The sequence below is a fragment of the Tamandua tetradactyla genome, chromosome 6 (genome assembly GCF_023851605.1).
Source record: "Tamandua tetradactyla isolate mTamTet1 chromosome 6, mTamTet1.pri, whole genome shotgun sequence".
Classification (NCBI taxonomy): domain Eukaryota; kingdom Metazoa; phylum Chordata; class Mammalia; order Pilosa; family Myrmecophagidae; genus Tamandua; species Tamandua tetradactyla.
Genome location: NC_135332.1, coordinates 143084700 through 143105491, shown reverse-complemented (window position 1 = coordinate 143105491; position 20792 = coordinate 143084700). Strand labels below are relative to the sequence as shown.

Here is a 20792-nt window from a genome sequence, read left to right as displayed (position 1 = left end):
CACCACCTCAGGGCATTGGCAGCTGGGGTTTCTGCATCCACAGCCACCCAGGTCTCCATGCAGAGCCCTGGCACTTCCACCCTCCACTCCTGTCATTGCCACCACCTCCATCCTACTTTCTCTCAGACCTCTGAAGATGCAACATTCCCATGTTGGACTGCAGAACTGCCCTCTTCCAGGCGTGTAGGGCTGAGGCCATCATCAGTATTTCTCTGAAGTCCCTGCAGGGAGGACTGGGCCAGGGGTCAGTGCTCAGGCCCAACCATGGCCCTACTGGGCGGAGCCTTCCACGTGAAAGGGTTAGACTACACAAATCTACACATGCTTCATTCCCAATATGGCCCGCTCCTAGGAGCTGCTGGACCCCAGCTTGCACCCATCGCTCCCATTCCTGCCACAGAATTTAAGACCTCCCAGCCAGCTGAACCAGGTGCAGGGGACACCAGCCAATGCCTCCTACGGACACCTGGCCCCACAGGAAACACCAGCTCACCCGAACCCCACATCTCGACACCGGGAAAGTTGCAGCTCCCATGTTCACCCAATGCTGATATCTCACCCATAACACAGAAGGCAGACAGGCAGCTCATAGAGGGTTGCAATGGTCCAGCATCAAGTACTGGAATGGTGTGGAATGTTCATCATGGCTAAGGACCTGCTAGAGGTATAAAGACTTTTTTTTACCATTACCAAATTTCTTTATTTCCTCCAACGATGTTTTTGTTGTTGTTGTTGTTGCTTGGGGTGTTGCATAGCAGTATAATTTTTCACTTATTTATTCCATTCAGTAGATATGCTGGTACAATGTACAATGGTTCCATTTCAGAACATTAAAAAATAAAATAATAACAAAAAATCAATGGATGGCTAATAACATAAAGGAGATGAAAAAGCTCGAGAACAGCATACAGAGGAATCTGGAAGAATAAATAGGAAAACAGCAGATACCACAGAGATTAAAGATGCTTTAAATCAAAAATATACTAGAGACACAAAAACAGATAAGACGACGCAGAAGAAAGAATAAGCGAGGTAGAGGACAGAACAACTGATTTCAAACACACAAAAGCGCAAAAATGATGGAAAAATTTGAATTGGATCTCAGAGAAATGATGGACAAAACAAAGGACACAAATATAAGAATCATCAGTGTCCCAGAAGGACAAAAGAACAGTAAAGGTCTAGGAAGATTAGTTAAGGATATATTGAGGGAAAACTTCCCAATCATTATAAAGGACATAAATATGCAAATCAAAGAAACCCAACAAACTCTAAATACAGTAAATCCAAATAGGCCTTCTCCAAGATAGGTATTAATCAGTCTGTCAAATCTTCAAGAGAAGCAGAAAATCCTGAAAGCAGCAACAGAAAAACTACCTACTACATACAAGGAAAACCACATAAGAATGAGTTCAGACTACTCAGTTGGCATTATGGTGGTGAGAAGGTGGTTGTATGATATATTTAAGATACTGAAAGAGAAAGACTTTCAGCAAACAATTCTCTACCCAGCCAAATTGTCCTTCAAAACTCAGGGAAAGATTAAAATTTTCACAGAGAAACAAATCCTGAAAGAATGTATAGCAGGAGAACAGCCCTACAATAAATACTAAAGGGAGTTCTCTCAGCTGAAATTTAAAAAGATGACAAGAGAGGGAGGTAGGAAAGAGGACACATACTTAAAAAGTAATAGTGAGGGTAACTTAAAGGATAAAAATAGAAGGGGGAAAGAATATATAGAAATAACAAATAAAATCCAAAGGATAAGACAGTGAATTCAAGAAATGCCTTTACAGTAATAACTCTGAATGTTAATGGACTAACCTTAGCAATTAAAAGATAGAGATTGGCAGACTGCATTAAGAAATACAATCCAGCTGTATACCACTTACAAGAGACTTATCTTAGACACAAGGATACTGTTCTAGTTTGCTAGTTGTCAAAATGCAATATACCAGAAACAGAATGGCTTCTAAAAAGGGGAACTTAATAAGTTGCTAGTTTACAGTTCTAAGGCCAAGAAAATGTCCCGATTAAAGCAAGTCTATAGAAATGTCCAATCTAAGGCATCCAGGGAAAGATATCTTGGTTCAAGAAGGCCAATGAAGTTAAGGGTTTCTCTCTCAAGTGGAAGGGCACATGATGAACACAGTCAGAGTTACTCTCGCATCTGGAAAGGCACATGGTGAACATGGTCACAGTTACTCTCTAATTTGGAAGGGCACAAGGCGAACACAGCATCATATGCCAGCTTCTTCTCCTGGCTTCCTGTTTCATGAAGCTCACTGGGATGGACTTTCCTTTTTCATCTCCAAATGCCACTGGTTGGTGGACTCTGCTTCTTGTGGCTATGTCATTTCTGCTCTGCTCTCTCTGAATCTCTCTTTCTCCAAAATGTTCCCACTTTTATAGGATTCTGGTAAACTAATCAAGACCCACCCAGATGGGTGGAGACACACTTCCACCTAATTCAGCTTAACAACCACTCTTGATTAAATCACATCTCCAGGGAGATTATCTAATTGCAGTTTCAAACATATAATACTAAATAGGAATTAGAAGAAACAGTTGCCTTTACAAAATAGGATTAGCATTAGAAAATGGCTTTTCTAGGGTACATACATCCTTTCAAACCAGTACCAATACACATAGATTGAAAATGAAAGGACGGAAAGAGATGTTCCATGCAAACTATAACCAAAAGAAAGCGGGAGTAGCTAGATTAATATCAGGCAAAATAGACTTTAAATGTAAAGGCAACAAACATGACAAAGAAGGATACTAATGAAGGGGAAATTCACAAAGAAGAAATAACAATCATAAATGTTTATGCTCCAAAGTACATGAGGCAAGCATTGGCAAAACTGAAAGGAGTGACAAACGTTTCAACAATAATAGTAGGAAACCTCAATACACCACACTTCTCATAGATATTACAACCAGACAAAGGATCAATAAGGAAATAGAGAGAGCTTAAAATGAATTAGACCTAACATACATATATAGCTCATTACACCCCAAAACACCACAATATGCATTCTTTTCTACTGCTCATGGAACATTCTACAGGATAGATCATATGCTGGGGTACAAAACAGGTCTTATTAAATATAAGAACACTGAAATTATTCAAAGCACATTCTCAGATCACAATCAAATGAAGTTGGAAATCAATAACCACCAAAGAACGAGAATTTTCACAAATATATGGAGATTACACAACACACTTTTCTACACTTTTTTTATTGTAAACATACATATATGCAAAACAGCAACAAATTTCCAAGTACATTTTTAAAAATATTTATAGAACAGATTTTAAAGCTCGGTAAGGGTTACAGTTTCACTCTTAACAACCAGTAGGTCAAAGGAGAACTTGCTAGAGAAATCAGTAGCTATCTAGAGACAAATGAAAACAAGAATAGAACTTACCAGAACTTATGGGAAGTGGCAAAGGTTGTGCTGTGAGGGAAATGTATTGCTTTAACTACCTATATTAAAAAAAGAAGAAAGAGCAAAATTGGAGGACTTAACTGCTCACCTGAAGGAACTTGAGAGAGAACAGCAAACTAACCCCAGAACAAACAGAAAAAGAGAAATAACAAAGATTAAAGCACAGTTAAATGAATGGGAGAACAGAAGAAATACAGAAAGTATCAGTAAAACCAAAACTTGGTTCTTTGAGAAAATCATTCAAATTGATGGACCACTAGAAAGGTTGACAAAGAAAAAAAGAGACAGGACGCAAATAAACAAAATCAGAAACGAGAGGGGTTCATTACTATAGATGATGAAGAAATTTTTAAAAATCATAAGAGGGTATTAAGAACAACTATACGCCAATAAACTACACAACTTAAGGGAAATTAACAAATTCCTGGGAACACACAAACAAGCTACCCTGACTCAAGAAGAAATAGAAGATGACTTCCCGGCCAAGATGGCAGCCTAGCAATGTGTGTGCATTTTAGTTCGTTCTCCAGAACAACTACTAAATGACAAGAAACAACACAGAACAGCTCCTGGGGACACGTCAGTGACCAGACAGACAGCATACCCCAGTCTAGACCAGCTGGACCGTCTGCGAGACCCCCCCAGAACCGTGAGTTCCCCAAGCCGCAGTGGCCAGTGCCCCTCCCCCATAGGCTCTCCCAGAGAAAAAAGGAAAGAGACTTTACCAGCAGTAGGGGATGAGCCCAGCTAAACGCCAATTGCGGAATTAATTCACAAATTCTGACTACTAAAAATAGGCCCCCAGCTCAGGTGAACTTGGTCAAAGCAAAGGTTGTTCATTTTTGCCCCGGTGCCAAGGGGGCAGGGCTGACAAAAAAAAGGGGGGGGGAAACAGAGGTTTCTGCGGCTTTGTTTCTACAAAGGCTTGACTGCCTTTGCATACAGCAGCAGAGCTTCTCAGACTGCAACTGCCCCAGGCACAGGCAGAAAGAAGCTCATTTGAAGGTTAGTCTGGAGACTGTGCCTTCCCTAGGGGAGGGCTGAAGCCCAACTCAGATGGAATCCCTCTCTCAAGGAATTCAGACACCAGGGCTTGGTAATTTGAAGCCATTAAAACCAGCCTACAATTTCTCCTCTGTTCCCACCACACCCACAGCAGGGAGAGTCTGCTGAAGTTAAAGGTACCACATCATTTTACGCTGGTGGGACCTGCAGACAGACAAGCACCAAATACTGCGCAGGATAAGAAAAACAGAGTTCAGAGACTTCACAGGAAAGTCTTTCAACCTGCTGGGTCTCACACTCAGGTAAAACTGACACAGGTGACTCTTTCCTCCTGATAGAAGGTCAGTTTGGTCTGGGAAAATCCAGCTGGGGTCCATAATACCTAAGCAGACCCTCCTAAGGGTGGGGGCAAAAAGGCACCATACAAGCAGGACAAGAAACAAGAACTGAAAAATTCTCCTCTGTAAAACAAAACCTAAGCTAGAGGTCCAGATAAAGCTGAACTGAATGTCAAAGAACAGATAGACAACAAATTCATCTGTCGAGAAAACCCTACATAAAAGAAGTGAATGCACTCTCCAGAATAACCTAATTAAGGTAATTAAATGCTTAGATACCAGCAAAAAATAACAAATCACACCAGGAAAAAAGAAGATATGGCCCAGTGAAGGGAACAAACCAACAATTCAAATGAGATACAGGAGCTGAAACAATTAATTCAGAATATACAAACAGACATGGAAAACCTCATCAAAAATCAAATCAATGAATCAAGGGAGGATATAAAGAAGGCAAGGAATTCACAAAAAGAAGAAATCAAATGCCTGAAAAAACAAATCACAGAACTTATGGGAATGAAAGTCACGGAAGAAGAAGAGATGAAAAAAACAATGGACACCTACAATGGTAGATTTCGAGAGGCAGAACATAGGATTAGTGAACTGGAGGACGGAACATCTAAAATCCAACAAGAAAAAAGAAAATATAGGGAAAAAATGGAAAAATATGAGCAGGGACTCAGGAAATTGAATCACAATATGAAGTGCATGAATATACGTGCTGTGGGTATTCCAGAAGGAGAAGAGAAGGGAAAAGGAGGAGAAAAACTAATGGAGGAAATTATCACTGAAAATTTCCCAACTCTTATGAAAGACTTAAAATTACAGATCCAAGAAATGCAGATATCCCAAAGAAAACAGATCCAAATAGATGTATTCCAAGATATTTACTAATCAGAATGTCAGAGGTCAAAGAGAAAGAGAGAATCTTGAAAGCAGCAAGAGAAAAGCAATCCATCACACACAATGGAAGCCCAATAAGACTAAGCGTAGGGCGGGCCGCGGTGGCTCAGCGGGCAAAGTGCTTGCCTGCTATGCCGGAGGACCTCGGTTCGATTCCCGGCCCCAGCCCATGTAACAAACAAACAAAATACAATAAAACAAGAAAATGTTTAAAGATGTTTCCCTTTCTTCCTCCCTTCCTTCCTTCCATCCTTCCTTCCTTCTCTCTGTCTTTCCTTTAAAAAAAAAAAAAAAAAAAAAAAAAGACTAAGCGTAGATTTCTCACCAGAAACCATGGAGGCGAGAAGACAGTGGGATGACATATTTAAATTATTAAAAGAGAAAAACTGCCAACCAAGACTTCTATATCCAGCAAAATTGTCCTTCAAAAATGAGGGAGAAATTAAAACATTTCCAGACAAAAAAATACTGAGAGAATTTATGACCCAAGAGACCAGCTCTGCAAGAAATACTAAGGGAGTACTAGAGACAGATACGGAGAGACAGAAGAGAGAGGTGTGGAGAAGAGTGTAGAAAGGAAGACTATGAGTAAAGGTAAAAAGAAGGAAAATTAGATATGACATACAAAATCCAAAAGGCAAAATGGTAGAAGAAAGTACTACCCATGCAGTAATAATACTAAATGTTAATGGATTAAACTCCCCAATCAAAAGACATAACTGGCAGAATGGATTAAAAAACAGGACCCATCTATATGCTGTCTCTACTCAAAGGACATGAGCGCAAGGACATAAACGGAGATCTACACACCAATATTTATAGTAGCATTATTTACAATTACCAAGAGATGGAAACAGTCAAAATGTCCATCAACAGACGGGTGGCTAAACAAACTGTAGCATATACATATGATGGAATATTATGCAGCTGTAAGACAGAATAAAGTTGTGAAGTATGTAACAACATGGATGGACCTTAAGGACATTATGCTGAGTGTGATTAGCCAAAAACAAAAGGAAAAATGCTGTATGGTCTCACTGATATGAACTGACATTAGTGAATAAACTTGGAATATTTCCTTGGTAACAGAGACCATCAGGACATAGAATTAGGGTAAGATATTGGGTAACTGGACCTGAAGGGATACAGATTGTGCAACAGGACTGAATATAAAAACTCAGAAATGGACAGCACAATACTACCTAACTGTAATACAATTATGTTAAAACATTGGATGAAGCTGAATGTGAGAATGACAGAGGGAGGAGGGCTGGGAGCATAAATGAAATCACAAAGAAAGATAGACAATAAAGATCGAGATGGTATAATCTAGGAATGCCTAGAGCATATAATGATAGTGACTAAATGTACAAATTTAAAAAACATTTTTGCATGAGGAAGAACAAAGGAATGTCATTACTGTAGGGTGCTGAAAATAGATGGTAAATAATATTTTTAAATTTCAACTTATGTGTGAGACTAAAGCAAAAAATGTTTATTTGGTACAAAATTTATATTTTGACTAGTACATCTCCTAATATAACTTATGTAGATAGTTGGACGAACAACATAAGTTCATGGAACCTTGGGTAGGACATGAGATTTTGTTGATTTGTCCAAAGTGATGCCCCGATGAATCCCAGAGTGATTTGATCAGTGAGTGGCAATGTATTTGCATAGTCCCCTTCGGGGAATGGTGAGAATGGGGGAATATTCAACTTCACCAAGTTGAATTCCAGATATTCTCACAAGTAGTGTGGACAACCAAAGCTATAAACTGAGCCCCTAGTCTTGGAGTTTCTTCATATGAAACTTAACCCCACAATGGATAGGTCAAGCCTACTTAAAATTAGGCCTAAGACAACGTGGGACAGAAATCCTAGAATGAACTGAGACTCAGCATCCAGGGATTGAGAAAAATTCTAGAATGGGCTGAGACCCAGCATCCAGGGATTGAGAAAAACTCTAGAATGGGCTGAGACCCAGCATCAAGGGATTAAGAAAATCTTCTCAACCAAAAGGGGGAAGAGTGAAATGAGACTAAGTGTCAATGGCTGAGAGATTCCAAACAGAGTTGAGAGGTCATCCTGAGGTTATTCTTACACATTAAGTAGATATCACCTTGTTATCCAAGATGTAATAGAGAGGCTGAAGGGAACTGCCCGAAAATGTAGAGCTGTGTTCCAGTAACCATGTTTCTTGATGATGACTGAATAATGATAGAGCTTTCACAATGTGACTGTGTGATTGTGAAAACCTTGTGTCTGATGCTCCTTTTATCTACCTTGTCAACAGACGAGTAGAACATATGGAATAAAAATAAATAACAGGGGAAACAAATGTTAAAATAAATTTAGTTTGAAATGCTAGTGATCAATGAAAGGGAGGGATAAGGGGTATGGCACGTATAATTTTTTTTTTCTGTTTTCGTTTTATTTTTCTGTTGTCCTTTTATTTCTTTTTCTGAATTGAGGCAAATGTTCTAAGAAATGATCATGATGATGAATATGCAACTATGTGATGATATTGTGAATTACTATTCTATATGTAGAATGGAATGAGCAATTGTTAAGAATGTTTGTATTTCTTTCTTGTAATTTTTTTAATTAATAAAAAATTTTAAAAATACAACATATGCAAAAACAAAAACAAAAATTAGGCTCAAGAGCCACCCCCAAGAGAACCTCTTTTGTTGCTCAGGTGTGGCCTTCTCTCCAGCCAACACAACAAGCAAACTCATCACCCTCCCCCTGTCTACGTGGGACTTGACTCCCAGGGGTGTGGAGCTTCCTAGCATATGGGACAGAGATCCTAGAATGAGCTGAGATTCAGCATCAAGGGATTGAGAAAAACTCTAGAATGAGCTGAGACCCAGCATCAAGGGATTGAGAAAACCTTCTCGACCAAAAGGGGGAAGAGTTAAATGAGACAAAGTGGCAATGGCTGAGAGATCCCAAACAGAGTCAAGAGGTTATCCTCGAAGTTATTCTTACACATTAAGTAGATGTCACCTTGTTATCCAAGATTTAATGGAGAGGCTGGAGGGAACTGCCTGAAAATGTAGAGCTGCATTCCAGTAGCCATGTTTCTAGATGATGATTGTATGATGAAATACCTTTCACAATGTGACTGTGTGTTTGTGAATACCTTGTGTCTAATGCTGCTTTTGTCTACCTTGTCAACAGACGAGAAGAACATATGGAATAAAAATAAATAATAGGGGAAACAAATGTTAAAATAAATTTAGTTTGAAATGCTAGTGATCAATGAAATGGAGGGGTATGGGGTATGGTATGTATAATTTTTTTCTCTGTTTTCATTTTATTTTTCTGTTGTCTTTTTATTTCTTTTTCTGAATTGATGCAAATGTTATAAGAAATGATCATGATGATGAATATGCAACTATGTGATGAAATTGTGAATTACTGATTATATTATATGTAGAATGGAATGAGCATATCTTAAGAATGTTTGTGTCTCTTTCTTTTAATATTTTTTTTAATTAATAAAAAAGTTAAAAAAAAATAAAGGAAACTCATGAAGAAAAAAAAAAAAAAGAAGAAACAGAAGATCTCAACAAATGAATCACAAGCAAAGAGATTCAATTAGTCATCAAATATCTTACTGCAAAGAAAAATCCAGGGCCAGATGGCTGCTTAGGGGAATTTTATCAAACATTCTAAAAAGAAGTAACACCAATCCTGCTCAAACTTTTCCAGAAAATTGAGGAAAAAAGGAACAATACTTAACTCATTTTATGACGCTAACATCACTTTAATACCAAAACTGGATAAAGATGCTATAAGAAAGGAAAACTACAGCCCAATCTCCCTAATGAATACAGATGCAAAAATTCACAACAAAATATTAGCAAATCAAATCCAATGACACATTAAAATAATTATATACCACAACCAAGTGGGATTTATACTAGGAATGCAAGGATGGTTCAATACAAGAAATTTAATTAATGTAATACAGCATACATCAACAAATCAAAAGGGAAAAAAAATCACATTATCATCTCAATTGATGGTGAAAAGGGATGTTTGACAGAATTCAACATCCTTTTCTGATAGGAAAACTTCAAAAGGTAGGAATCAAAGGTAACTTCCTCAAAATGATAAAGGGCATATATGACAAACCCATAGCCAGTAGTATACCCAATGCTGAGAGACAGAAGACTTCCCCCCATGTCTGTTTGAAAGGACTTATGTATCCTAAAAAAAAATGCAATGTTTTAATCCTAAACAATCTTGTGAAAGCAACTGCTTCTTTTAATCCCTTTTCGGTATTATATGTTGGAAACTTTAATTAGATTATCTCCATGGAGATGTGATTCAATGAAGCGAGGGTATTAAACTTGCTTAGGTAGAAACATGTCTCCACCCATTCCAGGTTGGTCTTGACTGGTTTTACTGGAATCCTTTAAAAAGAGGAAGTACTTTGGAAAAAAGCTAGGAAACAACTAGAGAGAAAGCCACAAGATTCTGAAGGAGCAGAGAACGACATAGCCACAAGAGGCACAGAGCCTACCAGCCAGCAACTTTTAGAAATGAAAAAGGAAAATGCTTCCCAGGGAGCTGGAGAGGAGGCTAGCACATGACGCCGTGTTTGCCATGTGCCTCTCCACTTGAGAGAGAAACCCTGAATTTCATTGGCCTTCTTGAATCAAGTCATCTTTCTCTGGATGCCTTAGACTGGACATTTCTATAGACTGCTTTAACTAGGACACTTTCATGGCCTTAGAATTGTAAATTAGCAACATACTAAATTCCCCTTTTTAAAAGCCATTCCATTTCTGGTATATCACATTCCGGCAGCTAGCATACTAAAACATTCCCTAAGATCAGGAATGAGATAAGAATGTCCTCTGCAACCACTATTATTCAACACTGTACTAGAAGTTCTATCTAGAGCAGTCAGGCAGGAAAAAGAGATAGCATCCAAATTAGAAAGGAAGAAGTAAAACTTTCATTATTTGCAGATGACATGATAGTATACTTGGAAAATCCTGAAAAACCTAAAACAAAGTTACTTGAGCTAATAAACAAATTCAGCAAGGTCACGGGATATAAAATTAATGTGCAAAAAAATCAGTAATGCTTCTATACACACGCAATGACTTAACTGAGGGTCAATAAAGGAAAAAAGTCCATTCGAAAGAGAAATGAAAAGAATCAAGTATCTAGGAGTGAACTTAACTAAGGATGTAAAGGAAAGGACTTGTACACGGAAAACTACATCACATTGCTAAAAGAAATCAAAGAAGATCTAAGTAGGTGGAAAGACATTCCCTCTTCACGGGTAGGAAGGTTAAATTTAGTTAAAATGTCAATTCTATGCAAACTGATTTACAAATTCAATGCAGTACCAATCAAAATTACATCAACGTACTCTGAAGACTAGGAAAAGCTATTGTGTTAGTCTGCATCTATCTACCGGAATGTGATATACCAGAACTGGAAAGCCTTTTAAAAAGGAGAATTTAATAAATTACAACTTTACATTTCTAAACTAATAAAAATGTCCAATCTAAGGCATCCAGGGAAAGATACCTTAATTCAAGGAAGGCCAATGGGTGTGGAACAGCTCTGTTAGTTAGGAAGTTATGCAGCTGATATCTGTTTCTCCTTTGCTCCTGGGCTCCACTGCTTTCACTCTTTCTGCTCCTGTAGGAGCTATTCACTCTACTGTTATATGGCTGGATTTCATCTCTTGGCTTTCCCTGGCTAAGGTTCTGGTTTGCTTAGCATCTATCTCATGGCAACATCTGCTAGGGTCCAAGCATCTCCAAACATTCATGTCTCTGTTCTCTGAAGAAACTGTTCTCCAAGCACCTATATCTGCTCTATCAACTCTGAGGCTTCTGTCATTTCTGTCATTTACAACTCTCTCCAGAATGTTTCCTCTTTTAAAGGATTCCAGTCAACCGATCAAGACCCACTTGGAATTAGTGGAGTCAGATCTCCATTTAATCAAAGGTCACACCCACAACTGGTTGTGTGACATCTCTGTGGAGATAATCTAACCAAAAGTCTCCAATTTATAGTACTGAATTGGGATTAAAAGAAACGGCTGCCTCAATCCCAGAGAACCTCTTCTGTTGCTCAGACGTGGCCTCTCTCAGCCAACATGACAAGCAAACTCACAGTCCTCTCCCTCTCTACTTGGGACATGACTCCCAAGGGTGTAGACCTTCCTGGCAATATGGGACAGAAATCCTGGAATGAGCTGGAACTCAGTATGAAGGAATTGAGAAAACCTTCTCGACCAAAAGGGGAAAGAGTGAAATAAGACAAAGTGTCGATGGCTGAGAGATTCCAAACAGAGTCAAGAGGTTATCCTGGAGGTTATTTTTACACATTATATAGAATAGCACCTTTTTAGTTAAGGTGTAATGGAGAGGCTAGAGGGAACTGCTTGAAAATGTGGAGCTGTGTTCCAGCAGCCATATTTCCTGAAGATGATGGTATAATGATATAATTTCACAATGTGACTGTGTGATTGTGAAAACCTTGTGTCTGATGCTCCTTTTATCTACCTTATCAAAAGACAAGTAAAACATACGGATTAAAAATAAATAAATAACAGGGGGAGCAAATGTTAGGGTAAATTTAGTGGATTGAAATGCTAGTGATCAATGAAAGGGAGGGGTAAGAAGTATGGATATGTATGAATTTTTTCTGTTTTCTTTTATTTCTTTTTCTGAATTGATGCAAATATTCTAAGAAATTATCATGATGATGAATATACAACTATGTGATGATATTGTGAGTTACTGATTATATATCAAGAATAGAATGATCATATGGTAAGAATGTTTGTGTTTGTATGTTGTTATGTTTAATAAACAAAAAAGAAACGCCTGCCTCCACAAGATTAAATCAAGATTAAAACATGGTTTTTCTGAGATACATAATACTTTCAAACAGGCACAGCTTATTATCATATTCACCTGGAATGGAAAGAGACCCGAATAGCTAACAGCACCTAAAAAGATGAATGAGCTGGGAGGATTTTTTTTAATACTTTATGGTTTTAAAACTTATTATAAAGCCATAGTGATTAAAACAGCATGGTACTGGCACAAAGATAGAAGTACTGACCAATGGAATCAAATCAAGAGTGCAGAAGCAGACCACCAAATCTATGGTCAACTGATCTTCAACCACGCCCCCAAATCCACTGAACTGGGACAAAATAGTCTTTTCAATAAATGGGCATGGGAGGACTCGATATCAATAGCCAGAAGAATGAAATATGGCCCTTAACTTACACCTTATACAAAAATTAATTAAACGCTGATCAAACACCTAAATATAAGAACCAATACCATAAAGTTTCTAAAAGAAAATGTAGGGAAACATCTTCAAGACCTAGTGATAACAGGCAGCTTCCTAAACTTTACACCCAAAGCAAAAGTAACAAAAGAAAAAATAGATAAATGGGAACTCCTCAAAATCAAATGCTGTTGTGCCTCAAAAGACTTTTGCCAAAAAAGGTGAAGAGGCAGACAACTCAATGAAAGAAAATATTTGGAAATCACATGTCAGATAAAGGTTTGATATTCTATACATGTAAAGAAATCATACAACTCAACAACAAAAGAACAAGCACACCAATTATAAAGTGGGCTACAGATATCAATAGACATTTTTCTGAAGAGCAATTGTAGATGGCTAAAAAGCACATGAAGAGATGCCCATTCTCATTAGCTATAAGGAAAATGGATATCAGGACTACAATGAGATACCACCTCAGACCTATAAGAACGGCTACTATTAAACAAACAGGAAACCACAAATGTTGGAGAGGATGTAGAGAAATTGAGACACTTATGCACTGCTGTTGGGAATGTATAATGATACAGCCATTATGTAAGACAGTTTGGAGGTTACTTAGGAAACTAAATACCTAGTTGCTCTATCACCCAGCAATACCACTACTTGGTATATACCCAGAAGAGCTGAAAGCAGTGACACAAACAAACATCTGCACACCAATGTTCAAAGCAGCATTATTCACAATCAACAAAAGATGGAAACAGTCCAAGTGCCCATCAACAGACAAGTACATTAACAAAATGTGGTATATACATATGAGGGAATATTATGCAGCAGTAAGATGTAATGACATGCTGAAGCACATGATAGGATGGATGAAACCTGAGGACATAATGCTGAGTGAAATAAGCAGACACAAAAGGACAGATATTTTATGATTCCACTTTCATGACCATAGCCCAAGCACCCCTAAAGAGAGGGACATAAAAATCAAAGGTGATGATGGAGTTCTACAGAGAAGATAAGATTTAACAAATGAATATGATTGCTGAATCATTAAAGTGATATCTCTTTTAGTCTCCAGTATCTTAGAGCAGCTAAAAGCAAAAATCTAAAATTGTGGAATTGTAACCCATGTCAAACTGTTATCTGTTATATAACTAATTATGGTGCTGTGCTTTGAAATTCACTGCTGTTTTGTATATATGTTATTTCTTACAAAAAAAAGGAAAAAAGTTTATTGTGATTAAAAACTATATATTTATGACTTCTAGCCTCCAGCTAGAAAGAAAAATCTGAGAGGATCGTATGGTAATCCTTAGGATAAACTCTGGGATCTGTCCTGAAACTACTTTTTGAACAGCACTTTGAAAAAAATTGCTTTTTTCTTTCTTTGCTTTGTATATATGTTAGACAATAAAAAAGTTAAAAAAAAAAAAAAAGTAATGGCAAAGACCCTTGAGGAATGGGAGAATAAATATGGAAGTATTAAACTTAACCATCAGGGAATTCCCTGATACTGTCTCAAACACTAGGGACACCCAAATCAATAGGTCAAACCTTACTCCTGTCTCAAATACTAGGGACACCCAAATCAAAAGGCCAAACCTTACTCTTCTGAACCTTATGTAGATAGCAGAGAAGCTGAGCCTACCTATGGGTATGCCTAAGAGTTACTTCTGGAGGACCTCTTTTGTTGCTCAGATGTGAGATGTGGCCTCCTTCTCTCTAAGCCCAACTCTGTAAGTGAAATCATTGCCCTCCCCACTACATGAACATGACATCCAGGGGCGAAAGTCTCCCTGGTGGTGTGGGAGATGACTTCAAGGGATGAGTCCGGCCCTGGCACCATGGGATTAACAAAGGTTCCATATACTAGGGTAGCTTTCCAGAAACCTGCAACCTCCAGATGGGTCCCTGGACCAGATAAGTTCTGAAATGCAGAGTGGCCAGCCTCTTCACAAGATCAACTAGTTCCATCCCCCTATCCCATATTATTGACAGCCCCTTCCAACATGAAAAAATTAGAATGGGCATAGCCTAAATAACCTCAAGAGTTAAGGAAAGATCAAAGGTGATGGTAGAGTTATACAGAGAAGGTAGTTTAACAAACGAATGATTGTTCAATCATTTTAATATTTCTTTTAATCTCCAGTATCTTAGAGCAGTTAGAAGTAAAAACCTAAAATTGTGGAATTGTAACCCATACCAAACTCTGAAATCTGTTGTACAACTGTTGCAATGTGTTTGAAATTTATTGTGTTTTTACATATATGTTATTTTTCACAAAAATGAAGTTGATTGGGATGATAAATGCACAACTATATGATGATACTGTGAACCACCAACTATACACTTTGGAAGATTACATGGTATGTGAATATATATCAATAAAAAATAAATAATTAAAAAACATACAGAACTATATCCACACACACAGATACACACAAAAAAAATTAATACATATATATACAGTAAAATCTGAATAAGCTCTGTGGATTGTATCAATGTCAATTGTAGAGCAAACTGTTACACAGTACATCATAGGAACATAGTCTCATGCACAGCATGGATTCTCAACAAATGATCACTGTTCTAGTTTTTTTAATAAGTTTTTTATTAAACTTATTAATAAAAAATTATAATTTTGAAAACAGATTTTCATAAATTGCAAGTTAACAGTTTTTAGGCCATGAAAATGTCCCAATTAAAGCAAGTCTATAGAAATATCCAACCTAAGGCATCCAGGGAAAGATACCTTGATTTAAGAAGGCCATTGAAGTTCACAGTTTCTCTCTCGAGTGGAAAGGCACATGGCAAACATGGTCATGGTTTCTGTTTGGGCTGGAAGGGCCCATGGCGAACACGGTGTCATCTGCTAGCTTCCTCTCCAGCTCCCTGGGAGGCATTTTCCTTCTTCATCTCCAAAAGTCCTTGGCTGGTGGACTCTTTGTTTCATGGTTCTGCAGCATTCTTTGTTGTGGCTTTCTTGAGGCTCTGTCACTATTCCCTGCTCTCTCCAAATCTCCCCCCTTCTCCAAAATGTTTCCTCTTTTATAAGATTCCGGTATACTGATCAACACCCACCTGGAATGGGTGGAGACACATTTCCACCTAATTCAGTTTAACAACCACTCTTGATTGAGTCACATCTCCAGGGAGATTATCTAATTAAGATTTCAAACATACAATGTTGAATAGGGATTAGAAGAAATGGCTGCTTTTACAAAATGGGATTAGGTTTAAAACATGGCTTTTTTAGGGTACATACATCCTTTCAAACCAGCACAACCACTATTTTCGTTTCTTTAACTTATTAAGCAAATACCATGAAATGATCTGGTTTAAACAATTAGGATGTATCTACTCACAGTTTTGAAGCTAAGAGAAAATCCAAATCAGTGCATAATAAGGTGATGTTTTATCCCTTAAGACTGTGGTTTTCTGGTGCTGGCTGCTGTAGGTGCACTGTCCTTAGTTTGGACGCAGCAAGGCGCATGACAACCTCTTCTGGCCTCTCCCTTCTCTTCCAAATTCTGTTGATTTCAGCCTCTGGCTGCTCCCTCTCTGGCTGGCTCGCTCGCTCTGTCTGAATTTCATTCAGCTTATAAAGGTCTGAAGTAATAGGATTGAGATCCATTCTGATTGAGGGGGACTACACCTTAACTTATCAAAAAGTCCTACTTATAATGGGTTCGCACCCAAAGGAATGGATTAGGTTTAAGAATATGTTTTTCTGGGGTACATACAGCTCCAAACACCACAACCACTTTATTACTTATACAGCAAGTGAGAGTCCAAAAGAGCAAGGGACAAGGTCCCATCATAGCCAATTCCTAGGGAAGCTTACTACTCAGGTTACTTAGAGACAAGAGATGTCTATGCTGCCCAAGAACTGGGCATTTGTGCCACCTCAATGTGGGGTGGGGGTGGGGGCAGGATGAGGGCCTACCACAGAGCAAAAAGCATTATCAAACAATGTCTTTGAAGAATTTTTGCCCTGACAAATAACTGGAGCTGCTTGTTTCCATTTCAGGTTCAATGTATGGTCGAGCAGTAAGGCTGCTCAGGTGTGAAACAGAAACATATTGACATATCTACACATGAAGAAAAGGAAGAAAATAGACAAGGGCTGACAGACAAGTGGGAGATATCCACTGAGTATGTCCATGATTTCTCCAGCATCAGTATCTTTTTTTTTACATTACAGTACAGTTATGTAAAATATTAACATTAAGCGAGGCTGGATGAAAGGTCACTCAGGAGTTCTCTATGTTTCTTGGCAATTTCTTGTGAATCTATAATTATTTCAAAACAAATTTTTTTAAAAAAGGAAAAAGAAGAAATAAGCATAGACAGCTCGTGTAAAAAGAAAAATTATGAAGAAAAGGAAAGAAAGCATAGTTACTCGACAGAGCTAAATGGTTGAGAGAAGTCATTTTTCCCCCAACAGAGAAGATAACCACTTAAATGATAATAAGAAAGTGCCAGCAAAGTAAATGTAAGATTAAATTGAAGAGATAACTGATGAAGAGAGGTATCTGAGATATAGAGATAAAATCCACAATAAAGAGACTGTTTCAGGAAATAACAAGGTCTTCAGTGTGACAATAAAGGGAGTGGCTGAAATGAAAGAGGAATAAAGATAATGGAGCTATGTTTAAGAAACTAATTGCTGGAGTGTTGCATAAGAATCCTTATGGATGCAGAAATTACCCAAAATGGATTAACTTTCAAGTGAAAAAAAGACTGAGAAAAGGTGTTTTCAATCATTGTTGGGGAGAGCCCACAAAATCAACAGTTAATGGTATCATAGTTTACCAGGGCTACTATAACAAATATCACAGACTGGCTGGCTGAAAAAACAAGAATTTATTGGTTAACAGTTTGAAAACTGGATATTCAAAATCAAGGTACTGGCAGGTCACACCTCTCCTGAAGCCTATAGCATTCTGTTGGTGGTTTGCTGGCAATTAATCTCTCCCTTCATCACAGGAAATCTGATTCTTTGTTTCCTCTATGGATTGTACTTCCATATCCAAATTTCTTTTGTTTATAAGGACTCCATTCATATCAGACTAAGGCCCTGTGATTCAGTCTGACCTCATTTCAATAGGATCTTTGAAGATCCTATTTACAAATGAGTTCAACCAGGGATTAGGACTTATACTTGTCTTTGTGGGTAACATAATTCAATCTACTACAAATGGTAACAAAAACCAATAAAAGGTTATAGTCAGAGGGCAAAAGCATCAAAAATGTAGGGATATCTATGACTATGAAAGGGTAGACGGTCTAGAAGCAGTCCAATTAGAAAGTTATTTATTATACCATTCAAGAAAGAGATAATAACAACTTGATGGTAGACACAGATTTCAGCCAAGTAAAAAAGGGTTGGGATATTTCTGTTGCAGGCCTCCAGCCCTGCTAATTCTAACTACGAGTGTTAATTTTTCAAAACAAAATATTTACTAGAGATTGATTATTCCTTGTATTCTTTTCCAACACAGCTATATTTAGTCCTTATAGTTAAAGCTTTAAATACCAATAATCATATGTAAGATTTCTATAAGTGAATCCACCAAAACCCAGGGAAAAAAACGCACCTTAATGTTCTATAAAAAAATGGCCATCAAGTAGATGGGAAATCCTGTCTAAATGTAAAGTAAGGGGAAAAATGTATACCCTAAAATTACATAAATACCCTAAATCCCCAAAAAGTTCTGAGTACTTTCAGATTCAAGAAAATTTTGTCTACTTTCAAGTAGAAATAGAATTCTTAAGTCTTTTGTCACAATCAAAAAATTCAAATTAAAACAATGACCTCAAAGCTTTGAGTCTAGTTTAATCTGACCCAGATTAAAAAAAAATAGATAAATTATAAGACATTTAAAGAGTTGAAAGGAATATCATATAAAATGTCACAGTCAAAAATAATATGGGTCAGTTCACCTAAATCTACAGACTGTCATACCAAAATTTTTTTCTTAGCAATACATGAAATCAAATCAATTCTGGATTTCAACATTCTGACTCCAAGAATTAAATGAATTCCTACTTCCAACCTATTCAAATACAACTATTACTCAGAAAGGTAAAATAAACATACTGAATATGACTTTTTCAAACTTAAAATACAGAACTTTTGCAATGAGCCTACAGATGGCTCTTCAGGGAAACAGTTTTCATCAAACACTGAATGACTGCTGAACATCTGAGAAAAATTTTGGAGGAAATTAATTTGGTGCTAAAATGACCTAGAACATATTGTAACCACATGTGATAGGAAATCAGACAAATGAATATATTGTACAGCACATGTGAAAACCTACGCAGATATTAATGAACCAAAATCTGATTTAAAGTAAACTGATTTACTGGTTTCTGACTTTAAAAGGAGTTTTAAGAAAAGAAAATGTGTTGATGGGAAACAGAAAAATAACTTTGAATTTAAAAAAGCAGACATACAAATACTTTTATTTCTTTAATTTAAATTCTAGAAGAAATTATAGGTACATGAGATAAAAGTATCTCAAGTTTTAAAAGACTGGATAGAAGATTTTGAACTATTAAAGGATAATCCCAATAATTAGAAAGTTATGCCACAAAGGAAATAAAAGTAAACTTGTGCAAAGGCTTTTAAGAAAAAAAAAAAAAGTTAAACTAAAAGGATGAAAGTAGTAGGAAAATACAGATAAATAAAATAAATTTTCACCCAGAGTGAAACTCAAAATTCTCTGTTTCTTATACTTCCATATACAAATTTCCTTTGCTTATAAGGACTCCAGTCATATCAGATTAAGGCCCTGTGATTAAGTCTGACCTCATTTCAATAGGATCTTTGAAGATTCAATTTACAAATGAGTTCAACCCGGGATTAGGATTTATACTTGTCTTTGTGGGTGACACAATTCAATCTACTAAAAATGGTAACAAAAACCAATAAAAGGTTATAGTCAGAGGGCAAAAGTATCAAAAATGTAGATGCTTTTAAATCCTATTTTAGATCCTATTAAAACATATCTCGAAACAACTTAGAAAATGTGCTACATTTTTTTCAAGTTACATATATTCTGGAAAATTCAACTTACCCCAGTAAAAAGAGAATAGGGTTATGAAGCACCTAAATGCTTGTTGTACCTACAGAAACTGAGTATTTCATCTATTAGAATAGTTTGATACATATCCATTCAATACAAGCAAATTTGGTATCAATTCACCCATTTAAAATTTCTTCACCAAAAATATATTACATCAGACAGAAATGATGATTTGGTTTTTCCTTCTCTCAGCCAAGCATGTAAAGGGACACAACAATTTCTCCTTTACTACTTACTGTACGTTACTTGGTCTTGATATTATACAGCCTCTACCCTTCTGCCTCGTTCAATACCAGGGTAGATTTCTAAGTACTGTTAGTGACTTCTGACTCCTCCTCTGCTGAACTTTCCTTTCACCTTTGCAAAAAAAGGTCAGATGCCCCACTTGGCAACCCTATTCTATTAGTTTAGAAAAAAAACTCAACATAAGACCTGAAGCTTATATGCAGCAGATATGGCCAAAAGCTGGAAAATCTGCTAGGGAATCAAAACTGGGTAGACTCATTCCATGGTATGAATCAAATTACTTAGCCACACAATCTACCTAAGACATTCTTCCAAACAGATCATAATATAATGAAATTGGTCTATTTAATTTCATAAACAATTCTGTGGCTTTTCTGACCTCTCACCCAGGAATAAATATCCAAGTACTCAACCTCTTTACAACATAATGGGATTCTCTAAAGGGAGTAAAAAATCTAGCC

General features: G+C 37.1%; 1 protein-coding gene across 16 annotated transcripts in view; it reads right to left on the bottom strand.

The window, feature by feature from the left end:
• VPS13B (vacuolar protein sorting 13 homolog B) overlaps positions 1–20792 on the bottom strand; it is a 1000970-nt gene that overhangs the window by 960130 nt on the left and 20048 nt on the right. The window contains exon 1 of one of the 16 annotated variants that reach the window (XM_077167323.1): positions 5789–5867. The exons of the other annotated variants lie outside the window; for them this stretch is intronic. The gene's annotated coding sequence lies outside the window, so the exon portion shown is untranslated. Of the gene's footprint in view, positions 1–5788; positions 5868–20792 lie in introns of those variants that run through there. 16 annotated transcript variants of the gene reach the window in all.